The following is an 18,030-nucleotide window of genomic DNA, read 5'->3' on the forward strand; positions in this document are numbered from 1 at the left end:
CATAACACCTGAGATGATACCTGCTGCTTGCCAGATAGCTGTGAAACGAGCTTAGGCTGTAACTTTCTTCCTCACCCCGCTACTCACTCCTCGCACGCATGCTCACTCTCCATCTCTGGCTGTCAGTGTTCGGGGCTGTCGATTGAGTCATCAGCTTTTCTACAGCTGATCTACAATCAACCATTAGCACAGCGACACACCTTCTCCGTCAGCCTATCATCTCACTGCTCCTCATTTTAAATATGGTTCTTTTTCTGCCCACAGGCCTTTCATGCTGCACCCTCCAGCTCCTGATCACCACCCTCCTCGGATGCAGCCTCATTGCGCCTCATTGGTCATCTATGAAGTCATCAGCCACCACCACAGATGTCCCATGATCTCACATAATCTCCCTGTTAATCTGTACACCTATATTTCGCATTAAATTTAATCTGTATTCCATCCTCCTGTCTCTCCTGATTGAACTTATATCAGTCACTACCAGTGCTGGGTAAGGGTTACTTTAAAAGTAATCAAAGTACTTTACTGTGTTACTTTTTAAAAAAGTAACCAGTTACTTTACTGCGTTACTCCCTGAGTAAAATAACTCAATTACTTTAAAAGTACTTCCAACGTTACTTCCTGAGAAAAGTAACTCAAGCACTTTTAAAGTACTTTTGAGTATTCTACATTTCCTATTGGGCAATGGACCACAGGGCGCTAAGCCTACATTTTTTTGTCTCCAGAATTAAAGTTATGGACCACTTGCCCTTCACTGAGATCCAATTCTCCCATCACAGCCATCACTTTGACCAGTAGAAACACAGAACGATCTGCTGCCGTAGACAACTGTAGCTATGACAACAACACCCCAGCATTTTTAATATTTCCTCTAGGGATGTTACCACACAGAGTAAAAGGGGGAAATGATGGTGTGAAACAGCAGAGGCACTTTGTCAACCCGCTGAGTTAACGTTACTGTCATTAGCATCAAGCTAGCAAACAATGGTACATCCTCACGGTCAGACATAAAGTAATAACGTTAACAAACAGCGGCGGGGCTTTTACTCACCACAACTGCAGAGGCTCCCAGCTTCATTTGAAACAAACTACATTATAGACGGTCTGTTATTTATTAATCCCTCTGTGTGTTTATATATTTACCTTTTATCCGCTCCGTTGTCTTTGTAAAGTTAACATATCGCACCGTCATTTCAAACTCAACATTTGTTTCAAATTAAAAGCTCCTTATAACCTCGACTGAGAGAATCCCTCCATTTTCTAAATAGGCTTTTATTCTGAAATATTTGTCAGAACTTCCTGTGGAAGATACAGTAGCTTGATAGTTTACATATGGCGCTTCAAATGTAGCTCCTGCCATCTGCTGATGCTTTTAGGTGACTACAACAACATGTCGGCTGGCACATGAACACACACAGTGACTCAAATAGTGAAATAAAAATAGGACAAGAATAACCCGATGACATCACACACGCCGTGAAAGATGACCGGGGATAATTGGTGAGTACCGGCGTGTAGCGTGTACCAGGCATAATGCAAGTCCTGAGTCTGAAATATGTCTGTCAGTGAGTCCTACTCCACCTATTTAGACTCCACCGTGGACAACGGCAGCATTTCTCCGTCCACGTAGCGAGCCACAAGCTCTGTGGCTTCTTTCAGACTGATAGGTTTAACGTTATCTCCGTTATTAGAACCAAACGACAGCTGTTGCTGTTTCAGAGCTGAAGGACCAGCCTTCTAAAAGTAACGGAAGTAACTGATGTCTTGTTTAAAAATGTACTTAAGTATTTGATTACTCAAACAGCAAACTAACACATTAGGTTACTCGTTACTGCAAAAAGTAATCAAAGTACTCTAACGCGTTACTTTGGAAAAGCTTATCTAACGAGTCAAAAACACACAGCAAAAAAAAAAAAAGAAAAAAGAAAAGAAAAGATGAGGCAAAGTCCAACAAACCAACACATCTCAAGGCCTTGTTACTTTGTAACGCGTTATACCCAACTCCGGTCACTACAGGTGACAAGACGCCATTCACGCTGCTGGCATTGCCTCATAATCTCATATGAGTCGCCTAATCAGAGGAAACAACCTGTTTGTGATTATCTTTTCATCTTGGGTAATAGAGCAAAACCCAATAGCGAATAATAATAATAATAATAATAATAATAATAATTAAATTGTGATTTTCAGATAACAGCATTAAAAAAATTATTGCAGTAAAGGCTGCTGTTGGCTTCCATACATATACACGCTGACCATCTCAAAAAATCTGTAACAACAAAATTAATATATAATGAGAATAAAAATATGAATTGTTAAATATTTTAATTGTAATTAATATTATTTTAATTTAATTTAAATAACACTAGGCCTACAGTGATTTTTTTTTTTAGACTTGTTGCCAATAATAGAAAATAATAATTAATAATTTGATCAACATCTTTCCTCTGCTCTCCTTGAACACACACACACACACACACGCACACACTAAGTTTGAGCGTTATGTTTCCTGCTCTGTCGGCATGTACCAGGCCTACTGTAAAAACACCCAACCGCCATCGTAAAAAAAAAAAAACAAAAAAAAAAAAAAAACTTGGGAGTTAGTAATAAGGGCGAGGCTTATTTTGTTCGGTTCCTGCCCGTGATTCGGCTCCCTGATCCCCCGTAGCGAGCAGCCGGGGCGCTACAATTGTCAGTTTCGTTACTGTGCCGCTTTTTAACGTTTGTTTTCGGCTCCATGTTGAAGTTTTTTGCGTGCAGAGACACAGATTCTCGTAGCCGCAGACACTGTTAGCCCATACTACTCTCACTTCACACACACACGCACACACTCACACAGTGCACACGCAGACACGCGCGCAGCTCTCGCCTGATTTGCACCAGCGCGGGTCATTTTAGGTTAAACCCTGGCGCTGTGTCCCGTTCAGTTTAGCCGACGGAGATCATCACTGGTTCCAGTTGAGGAGGAATGCACAGGCACTGGGACTCCAAATAATATTGGGAAAGGATCTCGTCTTGCATATGCGGTATGTTTTCATTTTTGGGGTATTTTTGACAGCAGTCTAGCCAATGACAGCCTCTCCAAAAACTGGGTGCTTGACAGTAATAACAGCTAGATGGCCGTGCGTTGCGCGTGCTGAGGCAAATGTTCATATACATGTTCACGCTGTTAACATCACCACCAATGTGTTATTTATTGCCAATGGAGGGAATAACATGTGCCGAACTACATTCAAAATTCCTGCAATTCAGTGCTTCCTTGCCAATCGGCGGTCGGTTCACACCTGGGTGAACATGTCTTAGACCTTTCCAGAATAACTTCAGTCTAAATGACAATTCGGGGTATAATTTATCCAGCAAGCAGCACTTTATCACTATGATATTTAAACTTTATTATTGCTTGACACCGCTCCTCTACGCCCACGATGGTGTATTTTGTTTTGGTGAGATAGCAGGCATAAAAGAAGAGCTGATCATAAAAGTTGAGGTTTTATTATATTTCTGGTGTGTTTTATCCACGCCGAATTTAACACTGGGTTGTAATGATTAAAAAACACACTAAAAAGCTGTTGTTTTATGAAGCTGATTTTACCAAAAAGCGAGAGCAGATTAAATTGGCAGATATTATGTTGAGGTTCTGCCAGTGCAAGACAACAGCACGTATCCGGGCTAGCTTTTATGAAGACTTGAGGGAGTTGGTTTATGGGCCCAAGTTATCGTGTCCCTCAAAGCCTGTGGCATCCTATCAGCTTATGATAATTCTCCTCTGACAGGCTCTACTTCACTTTTACTTCATGTGAGCTGGACTATATGTCGGAAATATATTCCAGCTCACCGTTTCTGATGTAATCTTTGCTTTCGTTTTGGCAACATCAACTTAACAGAGGCGCTCGATAAACATCTGGCATGCAAAATAAGCAATACTTAGACAGTGCATTAGTGACCTTAAAGGTTGGACTCCTGCACATTACACCTCAGTGTGTCACCAACACTGCACAAACTGAAGTTGTGTGTTCATGCTTCATGTGACAAAACATGAGGCATTAATGTGAGGAGAGATTTTCTGTGTGAGTGTGAAGTCAGTTGGGCCTGTTTGCAAATGATTATTAACTGTAATGTTTTCCCTGGCTGTAGTTTGAAGTGTGATAGGTGACATGTTACCTTATGAGCATAAAATGATGCCTTCAAAGGCTGTCAGAATATAGAGTGGTCGCGCATGAACGATCCGGCAAGGTGACTGTGGGAGTTTTTATCCTGCGTGTCGAGATGTGAGGCTCAAGGGGCGGATAGCATTGAACCTATGACACCAGCTAATGTTGCAAGTAATATTTACAACATATATATAAATGCATTTTTTCTGTTTGGTGCAACAAAAAAAAAGCAGGCAATGACTAGAAATATTAAAATGTTGCATATGTATGCACAACAGCTGCACACAAAGCATTTCAGACATCGAGCATCATCAGATTTCATTAGGATTTCATAGATTTCTTTAATAATAAGTCAAAGAAATATTAAAAGTATATGAATATGAATATTTCTCCATGCTACACGTGGCATTTAAACACGTTTCGATTCGTGCAAATCGTTAATTTCCCTCCACACATTAAAGCAGCAGCATAAACGCAGTAAACACTTCGATACTTCGTCGACACTGCCTTGTTTTATTCCCAAACCAGCACTCAAATGCACGACAACTCATATTTACATCATGCAAAGAGAGAGTTTCCAAGGAGCTAGTGAACGCAGCATCGGTTCTCAGCCGAGGGTATTTAAGGTCGTCCAGATGCCTTTTTTTCCCACTTCTTTTTGGGAGCCTGTGTATGGAGGTATAATGATGACAAAAGATTTGGGAAAGCACAAAACAGATTCTGGTGCTGCACAGGCTGCGAGTCGACCACCGAGAGGGCATCTGTATGGATTTGTAGGAGCAGGATAAGATTTGTGCACGAGGAGGGACACAAATATAGGGTGTGAATATTTCCTATCTGGTCTGATATCTGGTTTGATATTGTTTATAAGGCCGTCGGTGTGAAACAATTTCCCCTGTGGTGATTAAAGATGGCTCAACAGCATGATATTGTTATTTTTGCAAATCAGTTAATTTATTCTGATTTTAATGCCTTGCAATTAAGCTTTATTGTTCGGCTGTTATCAGGGTACACTGTTGCTTTTTTAAAAGACCAGGATGACACAGTATTAAAACAAATTAAATACTTGTTAACTGTTAAATGCAGAAGCTCAATGAGGGTGCAGCATTTAGTTGCATGTGATTGCTCTGATGCAGGAGTACCTGCTCTGGATGAAGGGAAGGCTGAAGCACGTAGGGAGAGAGGACGGTCCGACCGGTCTGTGTTGGTTCAGTATTAATTTCTCCTCCATTGTTGTTGTTGCTCAGCGGTGTTTGTGGTATTAGACCCGCCCCTCCTCCATTGTGATTGGACAACTGAATAAAAAGGGATAGTGATGATTTGCTGCAGTTTTACCTAAAGTTGTAAAGTCATGTTTTAACTCTTGTTGAGCAGAAAACAGCAAATGTGCAGCGTTCGGCGTAGTGTAGGTGCTCAAATAAATATGTGTAAATACACAGCGCTCAGAAATTAATTTAAAAAATGATCATATTTGGATTTGCTGTACCTTATACTTCATTCTGCTTAACTTAGTCTGCAGCTGATGTCAACACAAAAGTGGGCAAGGTTCCTGATCAGATTTTTTAGGGTTTAAACTTATTTGTGCGTAATAACATCTATAATTAATAATATTAATGCTGCACACAAATTTGACCCGTGTAAACAACAGTAACAAGCTAAGACGCTGTTAATTAAAAAGTATTAATTTGAGGACATTTGGACTTTATTACTGTATTATCACAAAATTTTTAAGGCCCGTAAAATGTGACAGACTTCCAAATTCACACAGAGAATATATATAAATAGAAATATTTGCAGTTTTGTTTTGCACAGCTGTGTTCAGGCATTGAAATTAAGTTTTGAACAGTTTCAGACTTTAGACAGTGACTGTGTTGATGTTGAAAAAAATGTTAAGACATTGAAATAAACAGTTTTATATATAAGACAATGATTTGTTTTTTATACTTATCAAATCCTACTAATCTGAAATAGCTCAGAGAAATTGAAAGTTCCTACTGAACAGAAGCTGCGGTGTCAGGAGGAGGGTGGTCACTGGCGGTTGCTTGGTATTGCAATACTGTGGTTACCGTGACAGCCCTACCGGGGACGCTGAATTTTACCACTACGTGTCACACTTGACTCAGCAGCACTCAACTGAGAGAGCCAATGAGAGAGTAGCTTCACCAGGCCACAGGTGGTGGTAATGTGGTAATGCACCTCGAAGCTGGTTCACCAAACACCAATAAACACCAAATACATAGCAGAAGCAAGTCGTGAGGAGGCGCCACAGCCGCCAAGGCAGCTGATCTCGTCACCCCAAAAAACACATGAACTTTTTAGTAAAGAAACAACGTGCATCATGCAGATTCCCCCTCTCCTTCAAGTTGCCAGCTTTGGCAATACATTGCTCATTGCCCGTCAGACATTAGTGGCTCTGTTAGTCCATCTATAAACAAACACATTATGTTAATCACATTGTCATAAAGCCTTTTATTAATGCAGTACGAGTTGGATTCAGTGCAGTGACGCTGTCGGCACAGGTTGCTGATGTAGGCTCCTTTTTCATTTGCCAGAAAGTGTCATAATGACAAATGCCTGCTTGCATAAAATCAAAGTGGGTCAAGCTCGCACACCGGTCCGGACCAGCAAGAACTGAAATCAAGCCAACTCTAGTCACAGATGATTTGAACAGGAATTGTGTAACTGTATCTGAGTCAGTGCCAGGGATTGTCTCTGTCTGCGTCCCCTGGGTTCAGACCCAAACAGGGAGCAGAGCGTCACCTGTTCAGTCTGACCTGTTGGAAATAGATCAAAACCATTTGTCTGCAAATTAGGTAGTTTTAAATCATTATGGCAGAGTAATTTTTTAATTAAATATTCTAATGAATTAAATATACTTGGGCCTTTATATCGTGGCCATGTTGGGCTCAGGTCACCTTTTAATTCTAATGTGATTTTATGAAGCAGAGGGAGGCAGAAGGGTTTTCTTATTTCTTCTTTTTCTGATCAAGGCCTTGAAACTTTTTTGAAAATCGACCCAAATAGATTTGGGTCATTGACAGAGCTTTGAAGTTCTTCTGATATCGTCTGCCTTCACTGTAACAAAGCATAATAACATTTCCAAACCTGCGTCGACATCTTCAACTCAAAGCGTCCTCGTGTTTGCAACAGTGCAGCATGCATCACTGCAGTTTGCATACAGCAGGTTTTATTAAATAATGTCATTTATGTACATGTTGTTTTGGTGTATTTGTTGGAACCTGTTAGCTGCTAGATGGAAGCCCCGCCCCTGTAATGACAGTTGTACATTTGATTTAACAAGTCTTGACTCCTAATAGCAGAGAGCAGTGGCATCAGATCACATACAGTGGGTGAGCAGAGTTGTAGTGCAGGTTACATTTGTGACGTCTATGCCCATGTCAGGCCTGTTATTCTGTTAATTAATAACATACTGCATTTAATTGATTCGGATTAATTCTTCAAATTGATTTAGGAGCATTTATTTCATTTATAGAAACAAGACTTGATTTATTGGGACGTACTGGTAAAATTATTGTCTTATGCTGATGTTTAAATATCAATTTGGCCAGTAGCCAACACGGATGTTTTGTTGTTGTTGTTGTTGTTGTTATTTATTCCCCTCCTTGTGCCAGGGAAACAAAGAAATCTGCATTATAAAAAATAACTGAAATGTTTTAAAGCCATTCAGTCTTTTGAATAAGCACAAATTCAATCATACAAATTTATAAAAAGAACCTTTAATATATTCTTTCACATGAATGATGTTTAAAATAACTGCTTCAGAAGCCTTTTTATTATAGATAATATATTAGATTTACCTCTCTAATATCTGTTTTTTTTAGCTGTGAAAATACCACAAAAAACAGGAAATTTTAATCAAAGCACCACATGTGACATTTTGGATTTGTTTATTACATTGCTGTGGTATTTCTCATTGAGTATTACCAATTTTTGTAGTACTAGAGGCATCTTTATTAAAGAAAAAAAATATATGAAGTTTAAAAATATTTTCTCCTACAATTTCACCTTGAATTTATACGTCATTGTGACGTCTTTGTTAAGTTGATACTCGAGGCACTGTTGGCCTTTTTGTAAATGTACTTTTTGTTAATATATTTTTGTAAATGCATATTTTTGTAAATGAATTGTATTCCTTTGGTGTAGTTTTGTACTCTGTTTCTGTATAGCTACATGTGTTGGTTGTACATATAGAGGTGTGTCTCCTGATGTCGTTCATGTCTGATGAGGGCTGGTGCGTGAAACGTCACATGTGATGATGCGATCGAAATTTCCAAAAGGAGCAGTTTCTGGTGTGCTGACCTGTTTTTTTTGTTGTATTTCTGTATTTGTTCTTCAGTCCGAAAACAGTATTTATTGTTTTTGGATGTGCATGCTGTTTTTTTGAGTCTTCAGTTTATATTGCTGTGAAAACATCAAAATATTAATTTATCAAACAAGTGTATTGATTCAAGTTTCTCACCAGAAACTACATTTTACAGAAGTAACTCAACATTATAGTTAACTAATTTTAAGATAAGTTACACTTTCACTAGGGCTGGGTTTAACGTGTTAATTTCAGTTAATTAATTACAGAAAAAATAATGCATTTAAAAAATATTTTAATCGCACCTTTCTTAGTTCCCTAATTTCTGGCACACAGTAACACTGATGCACACACTCCAGCCCGGTAGGTGGTGGTAATGCACCTAAATTTCGTTTGCCAGCCGTGAAGAAGATGCACAGGATGCATTGAGTGATGTGACACAAGAAAGTGTGGTGAACAGTGATGGAAGACAAAACCTCATTGCTTGGCTTGTTGGGCAGATGGCAGCTTGGATAAGAGCATGGTTGTGTGCAAATTGTGCAACAAAGAGTTTTCTTACCACTGCAGCACTTCAGGCCGACGGTATCACATCAATGCAATATTAACATTAGCTACGACAGTCCTGGTACAGACAGGTTCAGAGCCTTAAAATGTTGAATATAATATTACACTTTGAGTTTGCACTAATCTGTGAATGTAGTTGACAGATGAAAAATGCAGAGATAAATATAGATAAAAATAAACATTGTTGTTGTTTAAGTTCACGTATATGTTTATTCATTGATTCAGTCGTCAACCAAAATTTATTCGAATTGAAAAACTCTGCTCATTGTGTCAAATATTGCTGTTTAATAAAAATGTGATTCATTGAGATTAATTAATTACAAAGCCTCGAATTAATTAAATAATTTTTTAAATCGTGCCCCACCACTACTTTTTACTGAATAGAGCTTGAACGCATCATAACGTATCTCAGTTTAACATCTGTTAGCTGTTAGTTCCAGCCACCGACTGCTAACTGCTACTAGCTAACGTTTACTAGCTCTCCTCCTTCTGATGTCAACACAGATTTGTTGTTCTCAATGTTGCATTATCACGGAAAAAACAGTGTAGTGGGTTTACTGTGTTCTTTTGTCTCTAAGGCATCCATTCTCTCAAACACATTTCTGTTGTCCAAGGGGCGACAGGACATTGTTAGTCTCGAGCCCTGTGTGTAAAATTGACCTGACACAACACAGAAACATCGGCCACTGTGAGCGTCATATTATTTGATGACAGTCAGACGACGGTCAGCAAGGTGGATATCGGCAGATAAATGCTGCGTCCTGTTAGCAATGAGCCAAAAATGTATTTTATTTTAATACATGGGACAGTCATTTGAAACTAAACACAAACTACTCAATAAAAATATTGTTTGTTTTTTTCATTTGGTACAATTTATAATTCATGCACGGATGCAACAATTTAACCTGAGCAGGGGTCCAATCAGAAACACCTGTGAGGACGTACAGGCGTCCCAGGCCTTGTCACTCCTTGTATGTATTTAATCTACTGTGTCTTAAGTCGTTCTGCTGCATTCATCTCTACAATAGAGTTCAGTATTTTGTTTATGCTGGAATATTATAGGAAACCACCAAAGTTGCTTTTGATATTTTCTTACAGAACTACTCATCAGTCAAATAGACTGTGTCTATTTTCACAGCTTTATTAATCTTAACGTGGGCCTATATGAGGCCAAGCGTGTACTGTGCAGCTGTTTTGTGTAGAGCTGCAACAATTAGTGAATTAGAAAATTAAATGGCAGTTATTTTGATTTCAGAGTAACTGATCAATCACATTATACTGTAGAATATTGTTGTGGTGTTTCATAGACCAGGTGATTAAAAAGTATTAGAGAAAACAATGGGCATATTTTTCAATGATGATAATAATTCCCGGGAAACAATTAATGAAAATGTTTTAAGAATAAATAATAGTTGGTGAAATTCATTTTCCCATTAATTTCCACAGACATTTGTTGAACAATTAATTTGATTTTAGAATACTGGAGTGAGACTATTTAACTCTGACTTTCTCACAAAGGAGAACAGCACAGGTGTAACTAAAGACAAAGGAACACAGGAATAATTTCCAGGTCACTCGGTGCTTTTTGCAGTTCGACAGGGGAGCAACGGTTTGTCTTAGTAAAAGTTATTATATTTTTCAACTGTGTCTCAGCCCTCACGCCCACCGTAAGGCTCAAAGTTGCATTTATCCACTGAAATAAATGAAATTGAAATGAGCTTCTCTGCGAGCCGCGTGTCATTATGTGATCATTTCCTGCAAAAACTTCAGTTTGACAACTGCAAAATAGGCAGTGCGGTACACGCCAACCGTCACATCTCAGAAACATGTCATTATGAAATATGCACCCACTGTTATTATAATCAGCACAAGTATCCACAGTGGTTCATAAAGATTTTAATAACGTCTTGGCACAAAACAATTAAATGTGGCCCCTCATTTCATCCCATCCTCCCTTAGCTCCAAATCTTGTCAGTCATCTTGATGAGCTGCAAGTAACCGAAGCACAGTCCGTCTAATGTGCACTTAATCCACGCTGAAGCCAACACTATCAGGGACTCCTTTTAATGTGTAAGACCCATAATGCATCATGCTTTTTTTAATATAGTGATAAAGGACAGTGCAGTGAAATGACACCATTATGTGTCCCGTTTGTTTTAAATAATCCATGAACAGCCGTGTTTCAGATGTGTTTCTAGTAGGGATGTAATGATATGGAAAATTTGATATCTCGATTATAGTGACCAAATTATCACGGTAAACGATAATATCGCGATATTTTTTTAAGCGCTGTAAAATGTCCAAAAAATAGATACATTGAAATAACTTCACTAAATATTGTAACTTCCTTATCATACTAAAATGTTAACGGCCAAAATCTTATATTTAAATGAAACTTTCACATTAAAGGGGCAAGGGATTGGCACAGCAACAGAAAATTTTATTTTAAATTAATAAAATATGTAAACACATTGCAGGAGCAAAGCTTATTTGTCTGGTGCATTTTAACAGTCAGCAAAATATGTTAACAATTTATATATTAATTATTTATTAGCATGAGAGGAAAAATATATATAAAACAATGCAAGAGTAGAACAAAAAAACATACAATATATAGAATAGACATCACAAATGTGCAGGAGAAACCAAAAAAACCCTAAGGGCAATGGTCATCATTACACAGAATGCATGCTCTTGTGTGTGTGTGCGTGTGTGCGTGTGTGTGTGTGTGTGTGTGTGTGTGTTAGGTCAAGACTATGAGCAGTGAATTTAATTAACCTTATAAAACCAAGAGCCCCCATTAAGGTTCTCGGTTAAAGGTTACACGGCAGCGTTTTATGTTGTTTCCTTGAGCTTATGTCGAGAAAGCATAACTGGCCGTCTGTATCGATTCTAGCTCGCCATACAATAACCATAATCATAGTGATTCAATCATAGTTGATCTCAATTAGCGTTACGTTATGTCGGTTTATATTCTGTCGGCTCCGTTCAGTGTTTTCAGCTCCGTTTCGTTTTGAAACACTTAGCAACATAGCTGCTAATACGGCTATTAGCTACTCAGCTAGTATTAGCTCCTTAGTCTTAAACGAAAACGGAAAACCTAGTTGCCGTTTAGGAGGACACATACGGCTCAAATGTCCCGTATACGTTGAGAGTTACACATTATGACAATCTTAGTAAAACCGAAGTCCCTCCCACAATAACTGACGTTTGCATGGCATAACTTGCATTGGCTGTAAAGCTGTGGATGATGGTCACGGAGATGAGCCAGTAGATTTGTAGTGTTGCTACCCTTCGCAGCAACTTTCTTTCTGCATGTTCTGCACACAGGATAGTTGTCCTCCACCAGCTGTCCCTCGGCAGTCTTCAGAAACCCAAAGTACGCCCAGACCTCAGACTTTGTGCGTTTAGTTGGGGGGAAAATGTCCTGAGTGCCGCTATCACCACCTTCCGCCATGTTTTCATTCTTTTTGTTTACACATGCTACGCATTCACGCAGCGCCTGCATCGCGAGACTTGAATGAGGCTGTTATTACATATCCTGATAATCCACCGCGATAATGCAATTAATTTAAACATAAACGGTCATTCTTACCGTGTAAAAATTAACCGAGATTTACCGTAATATTGGTAATCGTTACATCCCTAGTTTCTAGTCTGCTGGGAAATGTACATGTCGTCTTACAATACGATGCGTCACTGAAGGAGTAAAGGACATTATGGAAGCAGAGCGAGACTTGTTGCACGAGAATATTACCTATATATGTCACCTATAATTGCAATAGTGCTGCTTTTTGTAGGCGCTTGCCACTTCACATTGTGGGATATAATGAAACATTATAATCAGAAGTATTTAACCTGCGAACCCATAAAAGTTCTCGCTCACGATACAAGCACAGCCAAAGCCAGTGCTCCTGGACTGCTGCTCCACTCGCTGCTGTAGTTTATGAAGCCGTCGGCTATGTAAGTTGGCAGGTGGTTGTTTGCATGCAAGTACAGGCAGTTGCGCCTGTCGTCATACTCACTTATTGTTCTTATGGGAGAATCTTGTTACATTCCAAAGTGAGAGTTTTCTGCTATGAATTTATCTGATCGTGTTAAAACAGAATGAGGTTCTGGAGAAGCTCAAACACAGATCTGTTCTAAAGCCCATGAAAGTACGATATCGCTGCATTTATATGTACATGTGGATATATTCTAATCCATATGATGAAATGCTGTCGTCGGCTGTATGGTTCGTTAATGTGGTCTGTCAGGCATAGGTGTAAATTTTGGGGGATTTAGGACGTGCATTTGTCTCCTCAATAAAAACATGACAGCAGCAGAGAACCTTTACGACAAGTTTAAAGACATTTACACCACAAATTGATGCACAAAGGTGCAAAAAAATTCACCAGAATGCAGGAAATTAAACGTTCAAAATGTTGTCCTGTTTCACTGATCAAAAACCTACACCCCTGTTCAGATGCAGGAATACATACAGTAATACAAATTAAACTTTTATCTTACAGTGAAAAAGCCATGAAATGCCAAATTGCAGTTACACAGTGTGATGTGGAGCACTGAAGAGGGCAGGAAAAGGTCATGAGATGAGTCAAACGTGTAAATGAACATGTCAATAAATAATATAGTGTTGCAAAGCAATTACACATTAAATAATGAAAGGAAATGTTAATTATCCATAGAGTCAGTGTGGGGTGCCTTTGCACTTCTAATTGGCGTAAACTAATTAACATGTGTGCCAGCTGAAATTCTTTGACTCCTGATACAAGAGTTCATAGAGTGATTTTAATACAGCAAACAATTTTATTCACTGGGTGGTGGAGTTTTGGGAAGAAAGTTAACTTTAGCTAGTTAGCTAAAATACAGTTATTAGATGAATTTATATGAATACATTTTCCTATAAAATAGAAGAAGAGAGGTCAGCCAAGGAGTTCTAATAATAATAATAATAATAATAATAATAATAATAATGATGATGATGATAATAATATCAAAATGTTCCTTCGGCCAAAAAAAAAGGAAAACTAATCAGCTAAAAATAAAATAATTGGAGATGATAAACAAATAAATAAATATATATAATAAATATATGAAATAAAATAATAGACTTAAACATGTATAAAATAAAATAATATATAAAATAAATTTATATAAATATAAATAAATGTTTATATATAATATATATAAGAAAATAAATAAGTATATAAAATGCATTTATATAAATATAAATATTTAAAATAAACTAATAAACTGATACATATATAAAATAAAATGAATAAATATATAAAATGAATCTATATAAATATAAATAAATGTAAATAAATATTTAAAATAAACTAATAATGATAATAATAATAATACATTTTATTTCTGGGCACCTTTCATGACACTCAAGGTCGCAAAAATAAAATACAAAAAAAATACAAAGTACAAGATAATTTAACATTTAACAACAAACAAACAAACAAATATCAGTTTAAAAAGCAAACAAAACAAAGATAAACGAAACATCTGTTCAGGCTTAAGAGAGTAGGAGAGCCTGAACAGCTGAGTTTTCAGCCAGGATTTAAAGTGTGGGAATGAATCAATATTTCGGAGGTCAGAGTTGGGGAAACTGATACATATATAAAATAAAATAAATAAATATATAAAATAAATTTATATAAATATCCACTTTTTCAAAGCTGAAGTAGACGTTTTAATTTTGGCATCATTGAGCAGAAATCTCATAATAAACTTTGAGCATACTGTAATTCAAGCGGAGAGAAAGAACACTAGACATCTGTCCCTCTGCTTGGCTCTGTTTCCAGGGTTTGGAAAATCTAGGCCAGGACGGGAGACTTCGGCCAATCACAGGCCATTTTCAGAGAGAGCAGCTGTCAATCACGTCAATCACTGCAGTGAACTGTGGTCAAACTGTCAAACAAGGCCGCACTGATCAAATAAAAATCTGTTACTGCATTGATCCCGCCCAGTTTGACAGGCTGGCCGCAGTTCACGAGCAGCGACTCACATGATTGACAGCTGTGTTGGAGACTTCGCGGCTCTGATTGGTTGTTTTTGTGATTCTTGTAAATGCCATTAGGAGCACTGAGAGGAGGCAGATTATCAGCCTTCTGTACGGCTGCTAAAAGTTACCCTCTGTAACTTTAATTAACTTGTATGCTTTATTAATGTGCTCAGTTATATTTTCGACTCCTTTCATAACTTCTTGTTTCCTTTTGTCAGTTTTTGGCTCCACAGTGTGAAAGCTTGTCCAGATTTTACAGCACATCTCACGTCACGTCCGCTGCTCTTGAGTACATGTTCCCCTGATTCCATTAATAAACCATAACCTCCGCCCCAACACATGTGGAAGTATTTAGTTGTTAAATGGACTATCACGGTACAGAGGAAGTTTAGATTGCATAATTGCAATTGCAGTTCACCCCACAGCCCCCTTGCAGTTGAAATATTCAGTAATGGTCACCAGTGAATTTCTGTCCTCCCAGCAGTGGGTCTGAAGGAAAGGGAGGTCAGTTGGGAAATCTACTCCTGCAGCCACTCAGATAAAAGCTTTGAATGGCTGTAATCAGCTTCTCATGCATTTTACACGTGTGAGCTCGAGCTTTTGTTGGCGAGATGAAATCACATCGGCTGGGAGGGCTCCTGTAACAGGGTGCAGGTAACAGGATCCAAAAGCTCACACCGGGATGCAGCAGGTTGAGTTTAAAAGGCAGTGCACTCGGTCAATAAGGCAGGATTACAGCTGGCAACTGGCGGACTAATCAGGCAGCTCTCAGATAAACAAGCAGGTGTGCAGGTAGGCCAACAGGTAAACAGCAAGGCAGGGCTTCTACATTCCTAAACCTAGTCTTGAGAAGCACCGCTCTGTTTTTGAAGGCGGTTATATAATGTCTTCTGTGACTGAAATGATGTCATCAGCGTTGTCTCAGCTTGGGCTTGGAGAAAATATTTTGATGGGAAACTTACAAGCTGGGCAAAGAGAGTTTAAAAGATGTGAAACGAAACCACTGAGTTGCATTATGGGACTTGCAGGAGGTAAACATGAACATGAATATATTGCTGAACTATCAGCAACATATTCAGTCTGACATACAGTACAGGCCAAAAGTTTGGACACACCTTCTCATTCAATGTGTTTTCTTTATTTTCATGACTATTTACATTGTAGATTCTCACTGAAGGCATCAAAACTATGAATGAACACATGTGGAGTTATGTACTTAACAAAAAAAGGTGAAATAACTGAAAACATGTTTTATATTCTAGTTTCTTCAAAATAGCCACCCTTTGCTCTGATTACTGCTTTGCACACTCTTGGCATTCTCTCGATGAGCTTCAAGAGGTAGTCACCTGAAATGGTTTCCACTTCACAGGTGTGCCTTATCAGGGTTAATTAGTGGAATTTCTTGCTTTATCAATGGGGTTGGGACCATCAGTTGTGTTGTGCAGAAGTCAGGTTAATACACAGCCGACAGCCCTATTGGACAACTGTTAAAATTCATATTATGGCAAGAACCAATCAGCTAACTAAAGAAAAACAAGTGGCCATCATTACTTTAAGAAATGAAGGTCAGTCAGTCCAGAAAACTGCAAAAACTTTAAATGTGTCCCCAAATGGAGTCGCAAAAACCATCAAGCGCTACAACGAAACTGGCACACATGAGGACCGACCCAGGAAAGGAAGACCAAGAGTCACCTCTGCTTCTGAGGATAAGTTCATCCGAGTCACCAGCCTCAGAAATCGCAAGTTAACAGCAGCTCAGATCAGAGACCAGATGAATGCCACACAGAGTTCTAGCAGCAGACCCATCTCTAGAACAACTGTTAAGAGGAGACTGCGCCAATCAGGCCTTCATGGTCAAATAGCTGCTAGGAAACCACTGCTAAGGAGAGGCAACAAGCAGAAGAGATTTGTTTGGGCCAAGAAACACAAGGAATGGACATTAGACCAGTGGAAATCTGTGCTTTGGTCTGATGAGTCCAAATTTGAGATCTTTGGTTCCAACCGCCGTGTCTTTGTGAGATGCAGAAAAGGTGAACGGATGGATTCCACATGCCTGGTTCCCACTGTGAAGCATGGAGGAGGAGGTGTGATGGTGTGGGGGTGTTTTGCTGGTGACACTGTTGGGGATTTATTCAAAATTGAAGGCACACTGAACCAGCATGGCTACCACAGCATCCTGCAGCGACATTCCATCCCATCCGGTTTGCGTTTAGTTGGACGATCATTTATTTTTCAACAGGACAATGACCCCAATCACACCTCCAGGCTGTGTAAGGGCTATTTGACCAAGAAGGAGAGTGATGGAGTGCTGCGGCAGATGACCTGGCCTCCACAGTCACCGGACCTGAACCCAATCAGAGTGAAGGCAAAGGGGCCAACAAGTGCTAAACACCTCTGGGAACTCCTTCAAGACTGTTGGAAAACCATTTCAGGTGACTACCTCTTGAAGCTCATGGAGAGAATGCCAAGAGTGTGCAAAGCAGTAATCAGAGCAAAGGGTGGCTATTTTGAAGAAACTAGAATATAAAACATGTTTTCAGTTATTTCACCTTTTTTTGTTAAGTACATAACTCCACATGTGTTCATTCATAGTTTTGATGCCTTCAGTGAGAATCTACAATGTAAATAGTCATGAAAATAAAGAAAACGCATTGAATGAGAAGGTGTGTCCAAACTTTTGGCCTATACTGTATGTTTTTTTTTTTTTTTCATTTATTGTCAGACTCTGCGTTCGGACGTAGTTCGAACAAAAGTTGCTCATTATAAGATCATTAACTGCAGAGCTGGTAGCATTTGACTTCAAATATGTATCCCTTACTGTGTGTAGCTCAGTGTGATATGTTCTTTGTGTGTGAGGTTACATGAGTCTATAACTTCTTGTTCACACATACAGAGTGCTCCAGGAATGATGTTTTTCTGTAGGCCGACGCAGACGTTAGCATTGCACTGGTTACCACGTTAACAATCCAGTGGGATTT

General features: G+C 38.8%; 1 protein-coding gene across 5 annotated transcripts in view; it reads left to right on the plus strand.

The window, feature by feature from the left end:
• The first annotated feature begins 2,616 nt into the window (after window positions 1–2,616).
• Window positions 2,617–18,030, plus strand: part of thrb (thyroid hormone receptor beta) — a 170,822-nt gene continuing 155,408 nt past the window's right edge. For 4 of the 5 annotated variants that reach the window (XM_078175715.1, XM_078175716.1, XM_078175714.1 and 1 more), the window contains exon 1: window positions 2,617–3,026. The gene's annotated coding sequence lies outside the window, so the exon portion shown is untranslated. The remainder of the gene's footprint in view (window positions 3,027–18,030) is intronic. The other variant, XM_033636614.2, reaches the window with a different exon arrangement.

Source organism: Epinephelus lanceolatus, chromosome 16 (assembly GCF_041903045.1).
Source record: "Epinephelus lanceolatus isolate andai-2023 chromosome 16, ASM4190304v1, whole genome shotgun sequence".
Taxonomy (NCBI): domain Eukaryota; kingdom Metazoa; phylum Chordata; class Actinopteri; order Perciformes; family Serranidae; genus Epinephelus; species Epinephelus lanceolatus.